The sequence below is a fragment of the Ambystoma mexicanum genome, chromosome 12, assembly GCF_040938575.1.
Source record: "Ambystoma mexicanum isolate Mex_15411 chromosome 12, UKY_AmexF1_1, whole genome shotgun sequence".
In the NCBI taxonomy this organism is placed as follows: Eukaryota; Metazoa; Chordata; class Amphibia; order Caudata; family Ambystomatidae; genus Ambystoma; species Ambystoma mexicanum.
Window position 1 is genome coordinate 370,778,701 of NC_090936.1, and position 23,477 is coordinate 370,802,177.

Sequence of the window (23,477 nt, forward strand, 5' to 3'; positions counted from 1 at the left end):
GGAAGACTGTGCACAACTTATTACATCTACATTTAAACCCACCTCCAAATCTCTAATGCTTGGTGATATGAATTTGGGATTGAACGACACAACTGACAGCAATGCCATGTCCATTCTCAACACCATTCACAGTATTGGAGGCACACAACTCGTCCTGACCCCTCCCATATCCTGGGCCGCTTCACCATCCACTACCACAACTGACCCTACTTCCCTTGTCAGAGCCTATAATAACCTAATTTCGAAGGGATTGTGTCCTCTGACGTATTCCTTATCTTTGATAATTCGTCTCCAGCTTGCTGGCCTCGGAAATTATTTCTCTGTAGATGGCGCTGCGCATTGACGTCCGCTGAGTCGATGACCCTCGACAGCCACCGTATCGGCGCTGACGTCACCATGTCCATAAATAGCCACGTGCGGCGTCCGTTGCTCAGTTCTGTTTTTCCGCGCTTCGTGGGGCCTCGGAATATCGTTGCTCAGTTCAGTCAGATAAACCTTCTAGATTTACTCAAAAATACCAACTCATTCTCGATGGCTTCTTCATCGGAACCGACAACGCCGCGATCCGGCTTCCAAAAATGTCGAGACTGCGGTAAAAAAATGTCGATAAGGGATCCACACAGGATCTGCTTGTGGTGCTTGGGAGCCGAGCACCATTGTTCGGAGTGTGAAGACTGCATGTCCATGACGGCGAAAGCTTTGAAGGAGTGCAAGGGGAAGCTAGAGAGAGGTAAGTCAGTCAAAACTTCCTCGAAAGTTTCTTCGGCTGAGTCGAGGCATTCGTCTCCTCGCCGTCAAAAGCATTCCCATTCTAGATCTCGAAGTAGCTCCCACCATTCGTCGAGATCGAGACACTCAAAGAAGAGACGTCGAAGATCCCCTTCCTCGTCATCTTCTGTTTCCCCAGAAACGGTCTCCTGCCCCACAAAACACAGCTCTCAGGCTGAGTGGGAGGAATTCAGGAAGAAAATGCAAGTGTCTTTGAGGAAGCGGCCTCGACCCCCTCGAAGACAGATGAGGGTGATACCCCGGGTGAAAAGCCCAGAAAATCGAAACACTGCGAGTCGCTGCACCCCGTGAAAGATTCCACCCGAGAGCGCCATGGGCCATCGGGTAAGAAGGCACCATCTTCGACACAGTTGGCGAAGATCCCTTCGACGCATGGATCGGCGCCATCGACGCCGTTGTCGAAGGGTTCTTCGACGCATCGGTCGATCGACTCGACGCCATCATTGACGCCGATGAAAGAGATGAAAGAGAAAACCACGGCTATTTCACAGCCAACGGTGATACCAAGATCCTCCGGCACGACGCCGAGTCCGTCGTCGACATCCTCGAGTAGGATCCCGATCCTCTCGAGTTCTTCGAGGCCTCTTCCAGTTTTCTCTGCGCCTTCGAAGGCTGTCACATCGGCGTCGACGACATCGACGTTTTCTCGCCCAATAATGACGAGTTTGGCTCCTTCTGCCTTAGAAATGGGTTTTACACCATTTCCGAGGTCAGACTACCCCGGATTATCTTCAATCTATGAAGAAGGGGAGGATTCTGACCAGGAAACCTTCTGGTTGCAGAGGACCACACTACCTGTTTCAGAGGATTTCACCTCTGAGGAAAGAAGGTTGAAAGACCTACAGGAGTCATTACATGAGGCAAGTGGGCTTGACACTTCCTCAGAAGTGGAATTTGTTAAACCAGACCCAGGGGAACATGCCGAAACACCCTATAGAACCCTGATGGCAAGGATTATTGAATTTATGGGTTGGTCTGCGCCTTCACCTGTTTTTCAACAGGATGACCTGACAGACATATTAGACAAAGGTCCACAGGAGGATCCTGTGGTCCACTTCCATGCAGCCTTACAAAGAAAGATTTCATCTAATTGGGAAACTGCTGAAGTTATCCCTGCAGTCAATAAAAGATTGTCAGCCAAGTATAGGGTAGCTGCGGCTGACCCTGAATACTTACCAAAACACCTGACTCCAGAGAGCCTGGTGGTTCAAGCGGAAACTTCATCAAGCAGTAGGTCCGCTTATCCTACTGTCCCACAGGATAGAGATGACAAAAGGTATGATTCTATGGCAAAAAAGTATTTTCTGCTTGTAGTATGGCGTTGAAGTCCATCAATGCCACCTGTACGCTCTCGAGGTTCAGTCACGCACTGTGGGAGTGTGCTTCATCAGCGGCTGACTGCATACCCGAAGGAGAGGAAAGGGAAGCCTTCCTTAACATTATTAAAGATGGCAAAGATGCCATGTGCGAGTCACTTCGAACTGGCATCGATTCCGCTGACAGTATCAGCAGGGTCATGGCGGCAAGTACGAGAATCCGCAGGCATGCGTGGTTGCGAAAGTCTGGCTTTGCTCCAGATGTACAGGCCGGACTTTTGAATATGCCCTTTGACGGCTCTTCTTTATTCAGTAAAAAGGCTGACAGTCTGGAAAAGTTGCAGACATCTAAAGGAGCGGCAAAATCGTTAGGAGCTGCAATCCGCTAAACTCCTTTTCGCCCCTCAGGAACCTCTGGAAGAGGAAAGTCCTTTTGCTATTCCGCATTCGGGAAAGGCAGAGGACAGCTGGCTCAAAGAGGCCAAAGGAGATCCACCCGAGGTGGACGTGTCAAAAGTAGTAAAGCCGCAGCAGCAGCAGGTGCCTCTTTACCCTCGGCATCTGCATCAGCCGCCCCCAAACCACTCTGAGGTCTTTCCACACAAAACACCTGTAGGGGGCAGGTTAACTCACCATCTGACGGAATGGCAGGCTATAACGTCAGATGCTTGGGCATTGGAGACAGTTGCCCAGGGTTACTGCCTACCCTTTCTACACATCCCTCAGAGTCATCCACCAGGGCACAGCTCTCTAAAAGTTCCAGATCCGCTCCTCTTGCAGGAAATTGTAGACCTGCTAGAGAAAGGTGCCATAGAACCGGTACCTGTAGCGGACAGGAACAAGGGCGAGTACTCCCCCTACTTTCTCATACCAAAGAAGGACCGAGGACTGAGACCCATCCTGGATTTACGAGAATTGAACAAGTTCGTCAGGAAGGACAAGTTCAAGATGGTAACTCTCTCTCAGATCCTTCAGGCCCTCCAGCTCCAGGACTGGCTGGTATCTCTGGACCTTCAGGATGCTTATTTCCATGTGCCAATCCATCTCAAACACAGGAAATACCTGAGGTTCGCAATTGGCGACTCTCATTATCAATTTCGAGTTCTGCCATTTGGGCTGACCTCCGCCCCAAGGGTCTTCACCAAGCTAATGTCGGTAGTGGCTGCGAGGGAGGGAAGGGATCCACGCCTACCCCTACCTGGACGATTGGCTGATCAGGGCTGTATCTTCGGAACAAGCTCAGATCCAGCTAGATTATGTCTGCCACTTCCTTCACAAACTGGGCTTCTCCCTCAATTTGAAGAAGTCACAGATGATACCATAACAGAGACTCCAGTTCATTGGAGCGGTCCTGGACACTTCGCTGGGAAAAGCCTCGCCACCAGAGGTGAGGGCTCAAGATATTCTGCAGATGGTCAACAAGTTCCAAAATGCCCAACGTCTCCCAGCCTTCGACTCTTCGAGGTTGCTAGGCCTCATGGCATCCTGCATCTTCGTTGTGCCAGAGGCTCGCCTGAGAATGAGATCTCTTCAGTGGGCACTGAGAACTCAGTGGTCGCAATTCTCAGGGAGAATGACAGATCTGCTCAGGATTCCGGACAAGGTAGCCCATGACCTTCAATGGTGGGCCTATCCAGAGAACATCTGAAAGGAGAACTGTTTTGGCAACCATGGCCGGAGATTACAGTAGTCACAGACGCCTCACTCACGGGGTGGGGAGCCCATGCCAACGACTTGACCATCAGCGGTCGTTGGTCTCCATCGGAGTCCAGACTACATATCAACCTATTAGAGCTTAGAGCGATCAGGCTAGCGCTGAAAGCTTTCCTGCCATCAGTACAGGGGAGAAATGTCCTGATAATGACGGACAACACGGTGGCCATGCACTACCTCAACAAAAGAGGCGTAGGGTCACTGCCACTGTGCAGAGAGGCAATGCAGCTCTGGTTTTGGGCAATTCGGGAAGGAATCTCTCTATCGGCAGTCCACCTAGCCAGAGAGAAGAACTTGACAGTGGATGCTCTGAGCAGGCAGAGCACAGTCTCCCACGAGTGGGAGCTAGCTCAGGAGGTCCTTCAAGAAATCTTCGCCCTTTGGGGAACCCCTCAGGTGGATCTGTTCGCCACAAGCACCAACAGGAAGTGCGATCTGTTCTGTTCAAGGGAATTTCCCCCAAGAGGAGCTCTAGGAGACGCGTTCGTAGTGGACTGGGAGTTCCCTCTCCTTTACGCGTTTCCACCAGTCCCTATTATTCCTCAAATGATCAGGAGGTTGAGAAGATTCTGGAAAAACATGATCCGAATTGCCCCGGACTGGGCCAGGAGAACGTGGTACCCGGACCTTCTAGATATGTCCATCTGCCCTCCAATCCGTCTTCCACTCAAAGAGAATCCTCTCTCGCAGAAGGGAGGTCAGGTTCTCCATCCAGACATCAGAACCCTCAACCTTCACGCTTGGCTTCTGAAGGGGTGAGTTACAAGGATTGGGACCTCCCTGATGACATCATGGAGGTGTTGCTTTCGGCCAGAAGGCCAGCAACAAAGTCTTTATATCGCTGCCGTTGGTACAAATTTTGCAGCTGGTGTAGAGAAGGGAATATCGACCCTTTTTCATGTGGTACACCAACGGTGTTATCGTTTCTACTCTACTTGGCAAACTCAGGCCTTCAAGTTGGCACTGTAAAAGGCTATCTTTATTTATTTTATTTATTTATTTATAACGCTCCGAATCTCGCAAGCATCAGGGCGCGACAAAGACACGAGGACAGAGGGTTCACAGGACGACACAGACAGTAGAAGAGAAACAAGAAGCAGAAAGAGAATAGGCCAATGCTGATATGGAGACTACGTAGTTATTTGAAGAGACAGGTCTTCAGCTGCTTCCTGAAGGATTGGATGTTTCTTTCCAATCTAATATTGCATGGCAGTTTATTCCAGTGAGAGATGGCCAGGCTCGGAAAAGCTCAACCTAGGCCTGTAGATTTGTCGGGAGAACTGGGGTTGAGTAATCCTTGTTTTGCGGATCTCAAGCTACGGCTTGGCTCGTACTTTCAATCTTCAAGCGCACTGCGGAGGAACCATTGTATTTCAAACTACCTCTAGTAATACAATTTCTCAAGGGATTAACTAATGTTTATCCTCCAAGACCATTCCAAGTTTCCTTATGGGACTTAAATTTTGTCTTAAACTTCCTAATGGGTACTCCATTCGTACCACTCCTCTTGTTCGCTGAGATTTCTCACGCTTAAAACTGTCCTATTGGTAGCCCTAACATGTGCTAGGAGGGTGAGCGAGCTACAAGCTCTCTCTTGTAAACCCCCCCATACAATTTTACATAAGGACAACGGTGTCCTACAGGTGAAGCCTAATTTCCTCCCAAAGGTGGTTTCTGAATTTCATATTACTCAGAAAATGACCTTACCTTCGTTCTACCCTCCTCCCCATCCGGGGAAAGAGGAAGAAAGGCTACATAGGCTGGACCCAAGGCGAGCTCTGAGCTTTTACATCAGCAGACTGGCTAGGATTAGGCAAGCAGACCAACTGTTTGTAGGATACTCAGGTCACAAGTTGGGACTACCCATAACAAAACAGACCATTTCCAGGTGGATTATTTTGGACATTCTGGAATGTTATAAACTGGCAGGGAAAGAGCTACCCCAAAATCTTAGGGCTCATTCAACCAGGGGTATCGCAGCCTCTTCGGCCCTCCAAAGAGGGGTACTGGTCCGAGCCATATGTGCGGCTGCCACATGGTCGTCCGCACATACGTTCACAAAATTTTACAACCTGGATTCCTCCGCTAGTCAAGAGACCAGATTTGGAAAAGCCGTATTACATGTGGTTCATTCCTAAAAGGGATACATGACATTATTACTCCCACCTCCAATTACATGCCACTGCTATGGGTGTCTATCAAAGATAAGGAATACGTCGGAGGACACAATCCCTTCGAAGAACAAGTTACTTCTTACCTTGTAACGTTCTTTCGATGGGATGTTCCTCCAACGTATTCCTTATCGCCCCTCCCATCGATCCCCGCAGTAATACTTCCCTTGTGATTGCAGCTTACGCTCCTTCAAGGTCAATAACCAATTCAGGCATGACTTATCTTATGCTACAAAACAGAACTGAGCAACGGACGCCGTGCGTGGCTATATATGGGCATGGTGACGTCGGCGCCGATACAGTGGCTGTCGAGGGACATCGACTCGGCGGACGTCGACGCGCAGCGCCCTCTACAGAGAAAAAATTTCCGAGGCCAGCAAGCTGGAAACTAATTATCAAAGATAAGGAATACGTCGGAGGAACATCCCATCGAAAGAACGTTACAAGGTAAGAAGTAACTTGTTCTTCCCATACCTTTGACACCTTTGCCCCTCTCAAATTGTGAAAGTCTAAATCCACCACACATGAGAACTCTTGGTTCACCCCTGACCTTGCAGCCACCCGTGCAAGGAAACAGGCTAGCAAAGCGGAATCGCAACGCAACCCATCGATAGTCACCAAATCACAATTCACCATAGTTAAGGAATACAAACTCGCAATACGACAAAGCCAAGATCCTAATCGTTTGTACTCAAACAACCCTCTCCAATCTCGACCCTGCTTACCAGTCCTTCTTGATCAATGGCAACACTATTCCAGTGTCCCCTGTCATCAAAACACTGGGCGTGTACCTTGATGCCAACCCCTGCATGTCAAGACATGTAAATATTGTATCCGCTCCTGCATACACCACTAAACTCAATGCCTGCAAAACTTGCCTTTCCACCAACAGCCGCCTTACCATTGCGCACTCCATCGTTGGCGCAAAACTGGACTAATGTAACGTCCTCTTTGTGGACACCACCAAATGCAACCTCCACAAACTACAAGTGATCCTGAACAATACCCTATGAGCTGCTCTTGACCTCCCCAAACGGGAGCATATTAATGCCGCAAGGAAAGAAGTTCACTGGCTTCCAATCCGTGACTGTATCAAATTCGAAACCCTGGCTATTAACGATCAATGCCTTTTCTGACTCTGCACCACCTTACCTTTCACAAAGACTCTCCCTTACAAAACATAAGACTTACTCGTACCAGTAAGTCTCATGCTCTTCATTCCCAGATTTAAAGACTCCAGAGCAGGTGTCCCTCGCCTCTGGAACTCCTTGCTGCTGGCACTCTGTGCTGATCCCTTCTACAAACCATTCAGAAAAAAACTCAAAACTTGGCTGTTTAAGTGAGTTGTTTTTTCACATCCAATTCTGCTAATCTTCTTGTACTTCATCCTACCAGACCCCAGTTGCCTGCGGGTTCATGCATCTTTTACAAATGTGAAATTAAATGAAAGCCCCCCACCCCCTTTTTATGGTTAGCACAGTGGTTGCTGAAGACAAAGTAGCAACATAACATGTGAGCCAGAAATGTAGTTCAACACCTTTTATAAATGAGCGATTGAGATGGGTGAACGCCAAAAGGGGCAACGGGTTTTAACTGCTCAAAGGGGATCAATGTACTAAAAGATGTCAGGAGCGGTTTTACTCAAATGCTATTAAAGTCTTTCTAAAAGGACCAACTTTCAGGATTCCCCAGTCTGACAGTATCTGGGAGATAGCACATTTCTTGGTTTTACTGTGCCCGAGAAATAGTGCCCAGATAACTTCCGTAGACTCCTACCAGCAAGTATTGCCTTCCCCTTGCTTAGGAAGCAAACATGCTGTAGATATACTCAAATCTTTAGTCACGGGTGGCCTTCCTGGGCTAATGACAATACCTTTGGCTAATTTCCTGCCTCTTGTTTAGGGATTTTATTCCAAGCTTTGCAATGTTCAACCACCAGCCACGTACCGCCCTTCTGGCCAGAAGCCTACAGTGACTAAAATGCTTCTTGGCTTAGTCTTAGGGTCTGAAACATTGCCCTGATCAGGCATTCTGCTTCGCCTCTTTTAGGCCTAGTCTCAGCCAGGGTTTGAGATATAAACATCAATAGGCCTTCATCTCCTTTAGAACTCAGATCTTCCCCCTACTGGATCTTTCAGGTTTTCGCCAACCTCTTTGCTGTTCCTAACACACTCTGCAGCTACCTGTAGATTTGTCTGCCACACTCCCTGCAACTACCTGTGCCTGTAGCGTTTTCCGGTGGGCGTGTTTGCCCATGATGTCCCTGATTGATGTTTCCCTAACCTCTCTCATTTTGGCTTGTGATTGGTTCTATCCTTTCCCCTGCCAGCTCTTTCAGGAGCAGCCACTTCTTCCCTCGCCTGCTTATGCTCCTTCCTCCTATTTTGCTAATGAGGCTCAGTTGTTGCTAGTACATTGGGTGCCGAGGTTCATTAAAAAGCGTTTTTCATAATTTTGGAGTCAAGCAAAATAATTCAATTTGCCGTTTGGCTCTGCGGCCCTTCTGCTGGACTCTGTTCCAGCCTATAGATGGACTGTGAAACTTGTAATTTGGTAAGATTGTTTTTCTCCAATCTGTGAGCCCGTTTGAGTAATTATCTTGTGGGATCAATGCTGCACGTACACCAAAGTATGTATTGTAGGGATATGATCTAACGATGATTGAGTATGGAGTGTTTTCTAACCACTAGGATAAAGTGTACTTCAGGACCCTGAATAGAAATGTTGTTAATGTATTTGGGAAAACTCTAACCTGGCCTTTTTCCCCCGGGTTAGGCATAGCTTAGAAAGCCTCCCCACCTGCTAGTAGTAAACCTGTTGGCTTGGGGAATGTGGAGTGGGCTTTGCCACTCTATTCGTCTAAGATATCTGCTTCATGCGCATCCCCCTCTAGCTGGTTGGTGGAGCAAGTAAGGCTCATTTAGCTCACGATATGGTTTGGGAATGATGGTGGGGCTTTGGGAATTCCCTGTGTATCAATTGAGTAGCTTCTAGTCCACCTGGTGGGCATCTGTAGAGCCCATAGGGCGTTAATGGGACTTTCACAATACCTACTTGTCGTAAATAATGTGTCCTTACTTGCCGACCTACTAAAGAACAGCAGTGATGGAAACCTTCTTTTAAAGAAAAAGTGATCAAAGCATGCCGGATGGCCTGTTCTCCAACTCATTGGGTCTGCTGCAAAAATATAGATGGGAGAATATGCCTTAAATCTACTAGCAGACCAGAAGTGCGCACAACAATTGCTCAATGAACTGGCTTCCTCCCCGGATCTAACCCCCCAGACCCACCTGTAAGATGGATTGAAAGACATTAATAAGATGGTGTGTGGTACACCACTCGGGGGATGAAGAGGATTGAAATGCTGGAAGGAATCCTACTGAGGGACCTGAATTCTTGGCGGGGACTATGAAAACTGGGTACACGCTGCTAGTTTGTTTGGTAGGATGGGGAAAGGATAAGGTGGGATGGGTGAGGGTACTGGGGAAATGTTCCTGGAAGCAATGGTGATATCGTTGTGGGACTGTCCATATTATGGTAGTTATTTGTAATGACTGGACATGGTATGTTTTGTTTTTGAAAATGAATAAAAAGCGTTAAAAAAAAGAAAGTGCGCACAACTGAAGCAGAGGACATGGTCACCATTGCTTAAATTGGTACTGGATGCTAAACTGAATTCTCTGCTATTGATCTTTACTTCTTTTACACTGTACGGCCACTACTTGAGGGGGGTTCAAGACTTCAGCACCTCCACACGGTGCTGCACAAATCGTCAGTGGGAAAGAAATCTACTGCAATTGTTACCATGGGCATGGGACAGGGGGGACAAATCTCTCCCACAATTTTAAGTGGGGGGGATATAATGTCATTTATCCCCCCCAGAATATGTGTTTGGTGTGTCATGCAGGGATCTGTTTTTTAAGTGGGGCAAGGGGCTGCTTACTATGTAAGCTGCCCTCTCGCCCCCAAAGCATGGGGGCAATACCCTGGGGGCAGATGGATGATCATCTGCACCAAGGGAAGGGGGGCAAACAAAAAAAAAGATTTTATTTTAAAACATAGTTTTGGGTGGAGTTGGGTGCGGGTGGGATCACTAGCCACCAGGGATTTTTGCAAGGGGGTGGCCCTCTCCCCCCACCTTAAGTGGATGGCGGCACCTTATGTAGCCCTCCCTGGGGACAGATTTCTGCCCCTGGGAAGGGATACATGAGATGCCCTCCATCCATTTGGGGTGTGGGGGAGAGGTCAATGCAAATATTGGCAGAGCCTCCCCTCCCAAGCCTGGCACAGTACGTTTTGACCCCTCTCTGGGGACAGATGGCCACACACTTGTGCCCATCTGCCCCTAGGGAAGGCCAAAACAAATATATATATATATTATAACTTGTTTTGGGTGGGGGAGGGGCATGGGCGTAGGACATGGGGTGGGGGACAGGGGGGACAAATCCCTCCCACAATTTTAAGTGGGGGGAATGTAATGTCATTTATCCCCCCCAGAATATGTGTTTGGTGTGTCGTGCAGGGATCTGTTTTTGAAGTGGGGCAAGGGGCTGCTTACTATGTAAGCTGCCCTCTCCCCCCTGACCCCCAAAGCATGGGGGTAATACCCTGGGGGCAGATGGATAATCATCTGCACCAATGGAAGGGGGGCAAACAAAAAAAGATTTGATTTTAAAACTTAGTTTTGGGTGGAGTGGGTGCGGGTGGGATCACTAGCCACCAGGGATTTTTGCAAGGGGGGTGGCCCTCTCTCCCCCACCTTAAGTGGATGGGGGCACCTTATGTAGCCCTCCCTGGGGGCAGATTTCTGCCCCTAGGAAGGGATATATGAGATGCCCTCCATCCATTTGGGGTGTGGGGGAGAGGTCAATGCAAATAATGGCAGAGCCTCCCCTCCCAAGCCTGGCACAGTACGTTTTGACCTCTCCCTGGGGGCAGATGGCCACACACATGTGCCCATCTGCCCCTAGGGAAGGGCAAAACAAATATATATATATATGTTATAACTTGTTATGGGTGGGGGGTGCCCACTAGACCACCAGGATTTTTTGTTTGAAAGGGGGTTGGCCCACCCTAAGTGGATGAGGGGGCACCTTATGTAGCCCTCCCTGGCGGCAGATTTCTGCCCCTAGGAAGGGGTACATGAGATGCCCCCAACCTTTTGGGGTGAGGGCAGAGGCCACTGCAAATATTGCCAGTGCCACCCCCAAGCCTGGGGCAGTACGTTTTGCCACCCCCCTGGGGGCAGAAGGCCACACAGCCACACACATGTGCCCATCTGCCCCTAGGAAAGGGGCAAAACAAAAATAAAACAAATTATAACTTGTTTTGGGTGGGTGTGGGGGGCCACTGAACCACCATGGATGTTTTTAGTGGAAAGGGGGGTTCCCACAGGTGTCTTTTTTTTGGAAATGCATGGGGTTCTTTGTTTTCCTTGGTGGCTTCGACACCCTGGTTTTCCACATGAGCACAATCTGCTTTGCCGAAAGGCTTGGGGTTATCAGTGGGTTAGCCTTTTCCCTTTGCGCCGAGGTAGGTGCATCCACACATGTGAGGTACCGTTTTCGTCAGAAGCCACCAAGGAAAACAGGGAACCCCATGCATTTCCAAAAAGAGGACACCCGTGAGAATCCAGAGGTCTGACTTGCGCGACTCCCCAGAATGTATTACCCACAATCCCTGGCAAAGTCTGAAATTTGGTGAAAAAAACAAGTTTTCAGACATTTCCCTCTTGCCACCCACCGAAACACGCCGCCAACACCACATTCCTACCTTCCCGCATTCCCACAGGAGTCCAGACATAAACGGTAACTCACATGTGTGGATGCGCCAACCTGGGCGCAAAGGGAAAAGGCTAAACCACTGGTAACCCCCAAAGGGTTTGGGGAGACAACCTACAGATTTGGGCGTAGGGTGTCGAAGCCACAAACGAAAACAGGGTACCCCATACATTTCCGAAAAGAAGACACCTGTGGGAATCCACAGAGGTCTGACCTGCGTGAATCGCACCAGAATATATTACCCACAATCCCAGACAAAGTAAAAATTGAGTTTTTTTCACCTAATTTCAGACTTTGTCAGGGTTTGTGGGTCATAAACTATGGGTCGATTCATGCAAGTCAGACCTCTGTGGATTCCTACGGGTGTCTTCTTTTAGGAAATGCATGGGGTTCACTGTTTTCCTTTGTGGGTTCGACACCCTAGGCCCAAATCTGTAGGTTGTCCACATGAGCAAAATTCCTGAAAATCTGCTGTGCGAAAAGACTTGGGGTTACCAGGGTTTTAGGCTTTTCCCTGTGCACCCAGGTTGGTGTGCCCACACATCTGAGGAACCATTTTCGTCGGGAAACCTGTGGGAAGGCGGGATGGTAGGCCACGTGTTGTTGGCTGTGTGTTTCAGTGGGTCACCAGAGTAAAATGTGTGGAAATTGTGGGTTTTTTTCTGTCATTTTCCCGATTTCCCCACAAACTATGGAATCTTTCCCTACTTAGTTGTTGCCTGACCTGCGCAAATCACCCCGTCCTAAACTTGGAATATTGTCTACTTTTCAGAAATGTATGCTTTCTGGCTTCCCATTCAGCTTTCCTACCCTTTTTTTCTATTCCGTCCACGCATGTCCTATGGACAAAAAACGCCAAAATCGCCTACCTCTCACAAAACGGCTGATTAGCATATCAAATTATGTTATTTTGGTTTCCACTCAATCTGTTCTTGAAAGCCTGGAAAATGGCAAATCCAGCACAGCAAACCATTTGTTCCTAGCTCTTACAAGGAAAACACCACAGGCTTCTTTGTACATTTTATTTGCATTTTCTAAAAAAAAAACAAATGTTCTCCTTTTTGGTTATTTTTCTCTCACCCTCCTACAGCAAACTAGGATTCCTGGGTGCCGTTACGACCTCCTTCATGTGGGAAAAAAGGGCCGACTTTGGCTGAGATATTTCATGTAACAAAACTTACAAGGGATTGAATGGCGACATACCGAAATCACCAAAAAAGGCCTTGGCACTGGGGGGAAATACCCATGGCAGTTAAGGTGTTAAGATGGTAAAGCCCCAGAGGAGATATCATTTGTAAGGTAGTTCAATTAGTTGATGCTTCAAATGCAGATTGTGCACAGGAATATTTAACACCTGTGTTCAGCACCTGGCTTAATCTTCCGGTGGGATAATAGGCAGCGTGAATGCATTCAGCTTCCGAGGCAACACAGCATTTTCCAGGTCAATTGGTTTAGAAAAAGTGGTGGAAAACACGATTACTGTTGCTTTTTCTAATTGGCCAGATTTTCGTGCATTTTCTGGGTGAAGTTCGGGAGCCGAGTGGACACACCAGGACCCCATGTATTTCCCGCTCCACCAGACAAATGTGGCCTTACTGCCAGCATGGGTTCTCATGCTGGAAATAAGGAAAGGGATTCCTCTGGGATCTGCTTGGAAATTAAACCTAGTAAAAGCGGGCGGTGTCCAGAGGAAGCCATTGTCAATTCCGCCAGCAATCGCTAATTGCGCAAGGTATTTACACTCTTCCAAAGTGGAAAAGCAATGTGATTTCACCTGCCTTTTACGCTAAAATATTCCATTTTGTGATGGAAAAGTAAAAACGTGCGCCAATGGAAGTGGTCCACTCCATGCAGTTTACTTTGCGCCTTGATGCTTGGGGGTTTTGCATGATGGTACACATGTAATAAATAAATTTAACATGACCCCAGATAAATGTCAATTCGTTATCAGAATGAGTGAGCATGGCATGTCGCTGGTAAGAGGGTGTCCTGTACTACTTGAGTGCGTTGGCAAATGCCCTTAATTGCCATCTCTCGTTAAGCAGGTGCTTAAACACATCAGTGTGGATTGCGCAGTAATACGTCGACAGAGGTATTTCAAATGGCCAATTTTGCTCTTTGGATGACATTGTCAAAGTGGGAGAATGTTGCCCAGCATGTGCCACTTTCTCTGCGGAGTGAATTGTGCCCACCCCGAGGAAGAAGTGTGAAAAACCCACAAGGCCACTGTGCCCTGCTCTTTGTGTGTGTGAAAAACCCACAAGGTGACAGATGCCGACTCAGACATGGGTAAGTCTCAGGTGGCAAGCCTGTACCCTAGTTGATGGGGCAAAGGATTCCAGTCTTCTGAAGGCTGATAACATTAGTAGCATTGAGTTACATGCCACCTGACAGTTGTGATAAAGTTTCAAAGCAGAGCTGTTAGAGGGCTAAAGCAGGAGGTAATGTCTACCCACCCTCAAAGGGTACGTACAACCAAAAGTAATAGGCCCCTCCCCCCATCATGGCTGTAGGGGCTAGGCTCCAAACCAGGGCAAGAATGCCCTCCAATCATCCATGCCCACGAGTAGGGTACCCCGCGTGCTCCAGGAACCCTGTTGAGCAACCTCTGTGCTTTCCAGGTGATACTAACGTTATTTAAAGCCAGAAGTCTAAAAGATAATCACTTAATTGCAGCTGAAAATTAGCTCCTGGCATGATCAAAGTCTTAACCAAGTGTGACATCATCCCCTACATTAATAAGCAATATGTGTGTTCTCGCGTTTCTTCATCCACTGAATTACTGTTAGAAACAAAGGCAAGAGTTGTGTCTCTTGTGTAGGCATTAGGAAGGCAGTTGCGAGCCTCTGTCATAATATGCCCATGTTCTTCCAATATTGGCTAGCTGTTGCCCTCTTATAGCCAGGTAGAATCATCATGGCAGTGACCGGCAAATGCCTTTCCCCTGCAGACAGAAAAGCAGAAATAAGAGGCCAATTCAAGACACAGAACAAATAGAAGTTAAGACAGACTGCAGCTGCCATTGCTGTGTTAGGGAAAATATGTTGAGTGTTCAAGCAAGGAGGTGTGTATTAAGCAAGTAAGCAGTGAGACAAGGGAGAGGCAAAGAAAGGCGAGAGGGGCTCTTTGAATAATGTAACAGGGCAGAGGACCCATGCTCTGCCGTCCTAGTAACATATGAGAGAATCAAATAGATCAGGCTTTGCAGCAAATGTTAAACGAGAAAGGAACAGAGTCCAGCTCTGCATTCAGAATAACAAAGGCAAAGAAAGGCTAGTCTCTGAAGCCAGCATGAGATGGAATAAGAGGGACCAGATTCATCGTAAGAGGCTGGCCTGGCCCGCGCAGGGGTGCTAGAGGGGCAGCCCACATAGCAGGCTGCCCCTCTGGCCACCCCCCTTGGTCCACATACACCCCACCTACTAGACATCCCCGGGTTCGAAACATCCGGCCACGGACATGGGGAGTGCTTATACGGGGGTGGGCTTGCGATCGCTCATCCTCCTTGTTTGCTGTATCTCCCCACACCCCCGGAGGACAGTCAAAGCAGCAACATCACACACCTGGTCCCTCTACTCCCATAACATGGCTTACTCAGAGGTACAAACAAGATTTCCTCTTTCTTTGAAACCCCCATCTTTCCATTCCAAGAGACACACACGTCTCCTTGCCCCACACAAAAAAAAGTAGCAACTTGCAGTTGGTAGAAAAGGCTTCAACTCCTTTATTTGGCAGGAGTCCACTTACAGGTGATCTGCCTCTTAACAAGCTGGTATCCTAGCTGTTGCCCACTGGAAGTAATTGTTATTTCCTCTCTCTTACCATGAGCGCATAGTCAGATGAAAAATCCAGAAATGCAACATACAAAGACATGTTCTTTGCTGCTGCATTCTTTAATTTTCTTCTGTTTTCTTTTCTCTTGTTTTATACAGTGATATTTGTAACTTAATACGTACTGCTATTTTAATTGTAATTTTGTGAAAAGTCGAGTTCTTTGACTAAAACACAATAAATAAATAAATAAATAAATAAATAAATAAATAAAGCAAAGTCCCCAAGATATCCCCTGTCCCCCCCAGATGTTATGTGTCTCCTACGGTTACCCAGTTATTGATGCTAAAAACGATGATTTCACATGCAACGAGTCTTGCAGTCTAAGCTTTGTTTATGGTCGGACATGTCTGTCAGTTACCAATATTTATACTTAAGTTGGGCTTTTGATGTCAAATTGTTAGAAAAGGATGTTGAAAATTGTTAAGTAAAAAATCAAATGGGTTCTTGCCAGAGCCATAATAGTTGTGAATCAAGGTAAAATATTGGGAAAAGATGGAGAAAGTTGGAAGCAATTAAATGGCAAGTGGACATCTGCAGCAAGTTCACAGAACATCTCTTAAGTTAAATAGACACTTTGGGCACAGTTCATAGACGTACTAGACCTAGCTGTATTGTTCAGTATGTTGATGTATAGCGACTTTAAACATTTTTTTAGAACCCAGCTGCACTGATATTCAACTCTTTGTTAACAAGATATTTGTTTTTTTACACCAAACATTAACCAAACCTTTGCCACAAAAAACCTGCTCCATTCAAGCCCAATCACTTGACACTAAGAATGTGTTTCTTTATTTGCTTTTCTTAGACAACACACACCAATATATTGGACAGATTTATATCTCAAGTATTCATTCTGGGTACATCAACACTTCCTCCCTGAGTGAGCATTACCCCCGCTCCCCATGTCCATTTCAAGCCCCTCATGTATTAGCCATGTAAACCTGGTGTGCCAGTCTAGTAATTCCTCCTACCCAACCAAACGTTGCCCCACCCTATCAGACGTTCAGCACCTGCTCAACACCCTAATTCTGCTCCCTAAGTTTCCACCTAACCCTCTTTCTTTCTGTCACGCCATGCTGTATCTCCTGTATTGGTTCAGGGTAACCGCTTTCCAGGTCTTCCCCACTCTCTGGTATCATCACACCTGGACTTCCATACAAACTCTGAAATCTTCCCAGATATCCACGGGGGATGTTGCACATGTTCCAACAATTTGTATCAGTCAACTGACTCATTCCTTATTGCCATGACTTGTAGCACATGTACAAGTCAGTCAGCCAAATGTTTATTCGGATATAAATCCATCAAACACATAAAAAGCAACATACAATCCATTATAATGCCTAAAATCCCTTCCCTGAATATTGAATACAAATCAACATTGTTACAATACACATTGAATACAAAACACAACATTACTGGAACAATACATATTGAATACAAAAACACGGCTATATTATAATAAAAAATTCCTCAGGTCAGCCATCGTGTTAATAAGTCCAGTGGGAAAAACACCCTGTTCCTCAAATGAAAGTTCAATAAGGGAGTAACCAAATGTTAACATTCCCCCAACAGCCACCTACTGTTATACATAGCTCACTTCAAAAACGAGAGTAATGCCCACGCAGTTAAAACTGAGTCAGCACTCAAGAGAAACAAAATAGCATGCTTAAACAATTTGATGTTAACCTCTCTTGAGACGCGCAATATAGTTGCTCGTCTGATCTCCCAATGGGCCGGACAAAACAGAAGCAAATGTACCAGATCTTCCTTACAATAGCCACACAGTAGACACTCTTCTGAGGACATAACACCCTTCCAATTAGCTGTATTTCCCCGCAAAACAAGGCAATCAAATCTGGCGCAGGTTATTAGCCAACGGTCTTTCCTGCTCGTACCCCAAATCAAATAAGGTTGAATTTCGTTGGGCCGGCGGATGACTGCATGCTCTTTGTCTGCATTTGTCCTATGCTCAGCAAAGTTTCTCCAAAGCCAATACTTCTCCCAGTATCCTTTTATAGGTATTCAACTCTAATTTAGTCAAAAGGATTGCCGCAGGTGAGATGGTTCTAATATTACTCTTTGCTAAGAATGTGTCAATATAATCAAGCCAGGGAATTCTTCGCCAGCCTTCCCTGGCCATGTACAAGAGGGGGCGCTCTTCTCATTGATCTCAGTGTGATCCTTTTTTTTGCTTACAATAGGTTCTCCAGCATGGGGTCTGGCATGGATTCACATGCTCATGAATATTCCCCGTTTTCAGGCTGGGAATCCTCGGTAAAAGAAAAAGCAGTTTCACTTTTGTTTATAAACGGTCTTTCTCCTATAAACCAATCACTGAGCTCTGGGTCATACTGCCCCCAGCCAATGACTGCCCTCTCTCTAGGTCCTTCCTCTGGCAGCCATCTTCATATTTTTACAGCACGTTCAAGTGTTGGGAGTCCTTGTGTGTCGCTCTTAAAGCTTTCTGCCTTTTTCGTGCTTTTTTGCTAAGTAATTCCTATTTTTGTTCCATAAAGCCTGTGTGCTCCTTCGCTTCTACAACCGACTAACGGGGATCATTTTTTTGGCATCTTTCATCGCCCCTCAAGCGCAAAATAGTTGATTGTTTCTTCTTAAAACTTCTTTAAGGCCATCCGGCCTACACTATGCGGAGGAAAAGAAGGACAGCTCTTCCCTTTTCAAACTGCTATGTCTGTGGCCTGCGGAACTCTTCATGGAGGACAGGCATTCCCAGTGTCTTTGTCTTCAGCCGTTGCATAAGGAAGAAGATTGTGAGATCTGTCGTGGCTTTACCAAGCATACTATGAAAGATCGGCACAGCAGATTGGAATCGTGACTTAAAGCCAAGTCTCCTGATTTGTGTGGTTCACAGAGGCATGCCTCTTCCAGATCCAGCCAGCCAGAGCGGGCCTCTAAGTCATTTGAGGGCGCTCCATCCGCGGTGCCCCAAGATAAGGCTAGGCACCGCGAGTCCAGTGCCGTCGGGGGCCGCCACGCAAGCGGGCCCCATGACTGTTATGGTGCGCTCCTCATCTCCAGCGGCTTCAATCACGAGCCACCGCCCTAGCCCTTTGTCCAGGAGAAAGTCAGCTACCCCGGGGAAGCTGCGTGAGAAACTGGAGAAGGTTAAGCAGGACAAGTTGTCCGACCTGCCTCTGAAAGCCCAGGTGATGCAGATGAAAGCGTCCTCTTCGATCGGACTGGTGGCGGCCCCCCCTTCCAAAGCGAAAGGCACGGACCCGGTCCAGGGGAGACGATGAAAATGTCGAGGAGATAGTGCCCACTGGAGGTGACGACTAGGACGTCGGCGGGGACGACATAGGCGCTGGGCGCATCATCCCTTCTCCCCAGGTACCTCCTAGAGATCTGTTGCATTACATTCTCTCGACCCTCCACAATCTGGTGTCGGAGATACAGAAGAGAATGCCTCCACCAACGGCGACGACCCTGTTAGCACCGGGGCCACCACTGCCGAAGAAGAGCATCCCACGCCACCTCTCCAGCCGCCAGTGCCTTCCCACCTAGGGACACGGGGATGGACACTACGACACAGACAATGGCAGTGTCTCTCCACCGCCAAGGGCTTCTCCCCAGACAAAGTGGGTTCCTTTCACTCTATGATCGCCCGTGGGTCAGATGGTTTCCAGTTCCAACCGGAGGAGAAGATGGATGGCTTTCTCTATCAACGCCAGGAGCTGTGCCCCACTTCGACGATGTCTGGGATGAGGGTGTGGCACTGCTGAAGAACCCTGCATCAGCACCGTCGAAAAGAGACCAGCTGGACAAGAAATACCGGGTTCCAGAGTCGGCGCCCAAGTGTCTTCGATCACAGCCATCGCCGGACACTGTGGTCTCGACGGCGGCGCAGAAGAAGGCATCCAACCCGTCGTCCTCAGCCTCCGTTCAGACGGACGGCAAGGGGGAGAAATTGGGCGCTGTCGGGAGGAAGGTTATCTACTTGGCGGTGACAACAGTCAAGGCGGCCAATGCTCTTGCTATCCTGGCCAGGTACGACCGGGAGCTTTGGTACAAGAGGGCTCCAATCCTGGATTTCCTCCCCGAGGACAAGCAGGTCGAGGCGATGGAGATCCTTCAGGAAGGCGAGGTGGCATCAGACCACGCCATTACCATGACCCTGGACATTGCGGACACATGATTTCGCCAGATGGGCAAAAGGGTTTGCCTCCGTCATTATGGCTGGCTGAAGGCCACCAACTTTAGTCCAGTTGGACATGCCGTTCGACTGGGACTATCTATTTGGAAAGGCCGTCGATGAATCTCTTCAGGCCATCAAGACTGACAAAGAGACAGCTAGTGCCCTGGGCACGCTGCAACAACACTGTCCATCCTTTCAGTCCTCAGGAGGGAAGAAGGGCAGATCTTTGAAGGGTTTTGGCGGCGGATCACCATCTTAACACCAACCCTCCCGTTACACGACCTAGGAAGCCTACCAGGGTCGTTCGAAGGCCTTGAGAGGTGGCCGCCGTCAAGGTCCAAACAGGACTGAACTTGCCAAGACTTCTAGCCTCCACCCCGGTGGGAGGCCGGCTGGTGAACTTCGTCAGCATGTGGGAAAATACCTCCGCTGATCGATGGGTGCTGGACGCTCTCGCCCCTGGACACACTTTGGCGTTTCAGTGAAAGTGTCCGCGAATACCGTTGGTGGCCTGTCAGGAACAACACATCCCTCAGCTACTGCTGGAGGTTCAGGCCATGTTAAAAAAAAACGGGGTGATAGAGCTGGTTCCAAAGCGACTCCAAGGCTCCGAAGTTTACTCCAGATACTTTCTAGCAAGAAAGAAGACCTGTGTCATGCCTACTACACGTTCATTTACCCAACCTTGTGCCCCTTTCCGACCATGTCCCAGACCGGGTACTAGTTCTCACGTTCAATCAATCTCAATTTCCTCCCTTAAGATTAGATCTTCCGCTGGTGGGAGGAGTTGGGGAGGCCATCGGAGAATACGCCAGGTGAGTGGCCATCGCTTTTATCTCAAGTGGCGGCTCCCCTGGCGTATGTCCCCACTGCAGAATCGGGCCGCCTCTGGCAAACAACTACTAAGGGCATCAAACCTGCACAATACCCGGAACTTCACCGGACCACATGTTATGGCTCCCACCGCCCGTACTCCACAACAACAGACAGGCTCATCAGTTTATCATGGCACGGCATCGAGTGACGCCGCGACAATGGCCACGCCCCTTTGGACCACCACATTCCCATTGAACATTGGATCCAGCAACGCTCAAGCCTCCACCAACCAACGCAGTGGTCATGTGACACATAACACGTGCTTAGAAATCACTTGACATGTCTCCCGGTATATAAGGAGCTCCAGATTGCTACACAGCGCTTCTCAGCTGTTTGCTTATGCCGTTTGGGAGCCTCCTCTTCATTCTTGTTACCTGGATATACTGTTTTTTAACCATGTATTACGTATTACGGACTTCTTGGCAATTCCCTTTTGGTACTTTGTTAGGACTCTTGGAATTAGACCATAGACCGCTTCTTAGATCAGTTTCAGTCATCTCCTTTGGCAAAGTAATACCCGGACTCACTGTTGATATCTTGGTGCTCCAGCTTTTAATCTTCAGGAGCATCCCACTCAGATGGTTTCCAGTGTGGCATTCCCTCTTTCCTCCTCTGGCCTCCCTGATCTCAGCCCACGAAGGGAACAGATATTACCCCACTGTTTCGGCTTTCCCTCTAGTGGTTCCTGGTAGGTGTCACTTCTGCTTTGTGTAATACTGTATTGTTTTGCCCTGTGTGTGCCTGACCTTACCTGTCCCTTTTCCCTTACAGCAGTCATCTGGACCATGTGGGTATCCTGTTTCTCCACCTGTGGCCCTAATCTTCGAACAGCAAGTGACTATTTTCTTGCTGTTGGTTGCTTAGGGATGGAGGTATTCTTGTTCCTCGCGACTATCAAGTCTTGACAACCGGGGGCTGGAGACCCGTTCTCAATCTACGACGACTCAACAAGTACATAAAGTCCCAGAAATTCAGGATGGTCACGTTGCAGCACATGTTCTGCCAACTGGAGGATGTAGACTTCCTGTTGTTGTTGTATCTAGAGGACGCTTACTTCCACGTCCCAATTCACAAAAAACATTGCAAGTTTCTGTGCTTCGTCGTGCAAGGGAAACACTACTAGTTTAAGGCCCTCCCCTTCAGACTGAAGTCAGCGCCCAGAGTCTTTACAAAGTGCCTGGCACCAGTGGCGACCTAGCTCATCCGAGCCAATTCAAGGGACATCGCCTTGATCACACAGAGAAGACCGTCCGGCTGCTGTCGGATCTGGGGTTCTCGGTGAACTATGCAAAGTCGGGGGGCGCGGCTACGAGGGCCATGTAGAGAGACGTGCTCTTGGGGAGCTCCTGTGATCCGTCCATGATCCTGCTTAATAAGTGCAGTTGAAGATGCCAGCGGCTGCTGTAAATATGCATGGACGCTTATGAAGGTGCCAGGAGCGCCTTCTGAACTTTTTGGACTTTCGTAAGAAGCAGAAGCGAAGTTCTACCCACTACTGGATTGCGAGAGTCGGAGGGATAAGAAGATACAAAATGTCCGGCGGGGCCAGAGAACAAAGGAGTCCGTTCGCTCCGTGACGAAATTGCTACAGTTGCAGAGGGGAAGCGAGCCGTGTTGTGAGGCGCACCGGGACACCTTGCTGCAAGATACGAGTGCAGGCGGGCCTGAAGGTCTACAGACTTGCATAATCAGGCGTGTGCGGTGCCTGGCGCACGTTACAGGGACCCCTGGACTGGCGGTTGCTGAAGGCTGCAGGCGATCGGAGCGACGGAGGAATGGGGTCGTGAGGGTGCCGCCTGGAAGACAGACCGTGGCCTCAGAGGTTTCACCGGGACACTTTGTTGCAAGAACACGGGTGCAAGCGGGCCGGAAGGTTTACAAGCTTGCAGAGGCAGGCGTGTGCGGTGCCTGGCGCACGTCACGGGGACCCCTGGACTGGCGGTCGCTGAAGGCTGCAGGCGGTCGGAGCGGTGGAGGAGTGGGATCACGAGGGGGCCGCCTGGAAGATAGACCGCGGCCTCGGGAGTTTGCATACAGGAGGAAGCAACGGCGCTTCGGATCACAGCGTGATCCAACAAAGGCGAAACTGGGCAGGATTGCTCAGAGCTGGTGGCTGGACCCGGAGAGGTGCAGGGAGCGGGGGCTGGCGGCCCGACCTGGGATAGTGAGGAGAAGCAGCTGAGGGGCACACGCATACGGACCAGCGGACAAGGAGCGTGTACGAACAGCATCAGAGGCCACTAATGGAAGCAGGCAAGTGCGCGGTGGATGTGGAGCTGCGCTGGGGACACGGAAGACGAGAGTAGATGCGCGCTGTGAGTACAGTCGCATGAAACAACGCGCCGAGTGCAGGTCAGGTGGCCGGCGTGGGACATTGATTGTGGCTAAGTGGGTGAAAGGTCGCAAAAGGCAGTGCATGGGACAATCCCTGGGGATACTGGACTGAGGTTGCGGCTCCGAGGGCAAGTGCGGGAGAGACGCTGGCCAGAGACAATAGCTGCCTCGCGTAGAGACACGGAGAGGTGTGCAGACAAGGCTGATTGCAATATATAGCAGGTGGAAGCCCTTGAGGCCCGTATGCCATTACAGCTGTGAACGAGGGTGCGCAGCTAATGCACCATACAATAGACTCTGGGCACAGTGCACTGAATAATGATACACGAGTGAGAACGAGGTGCATAACTGGTGCGGAACCAGGAATCGACAAGGCTCTGTGGGTCACACGGCGCAGGTCATACCCAGCCTGTACTTTGAAATAGGGTGGGGCCACCAGTGCGGCAGATGCCCCCTCGGCATTCAAGTGTAGATAGGAGGCTGTCCCTAATGGAAGAAATGTCCA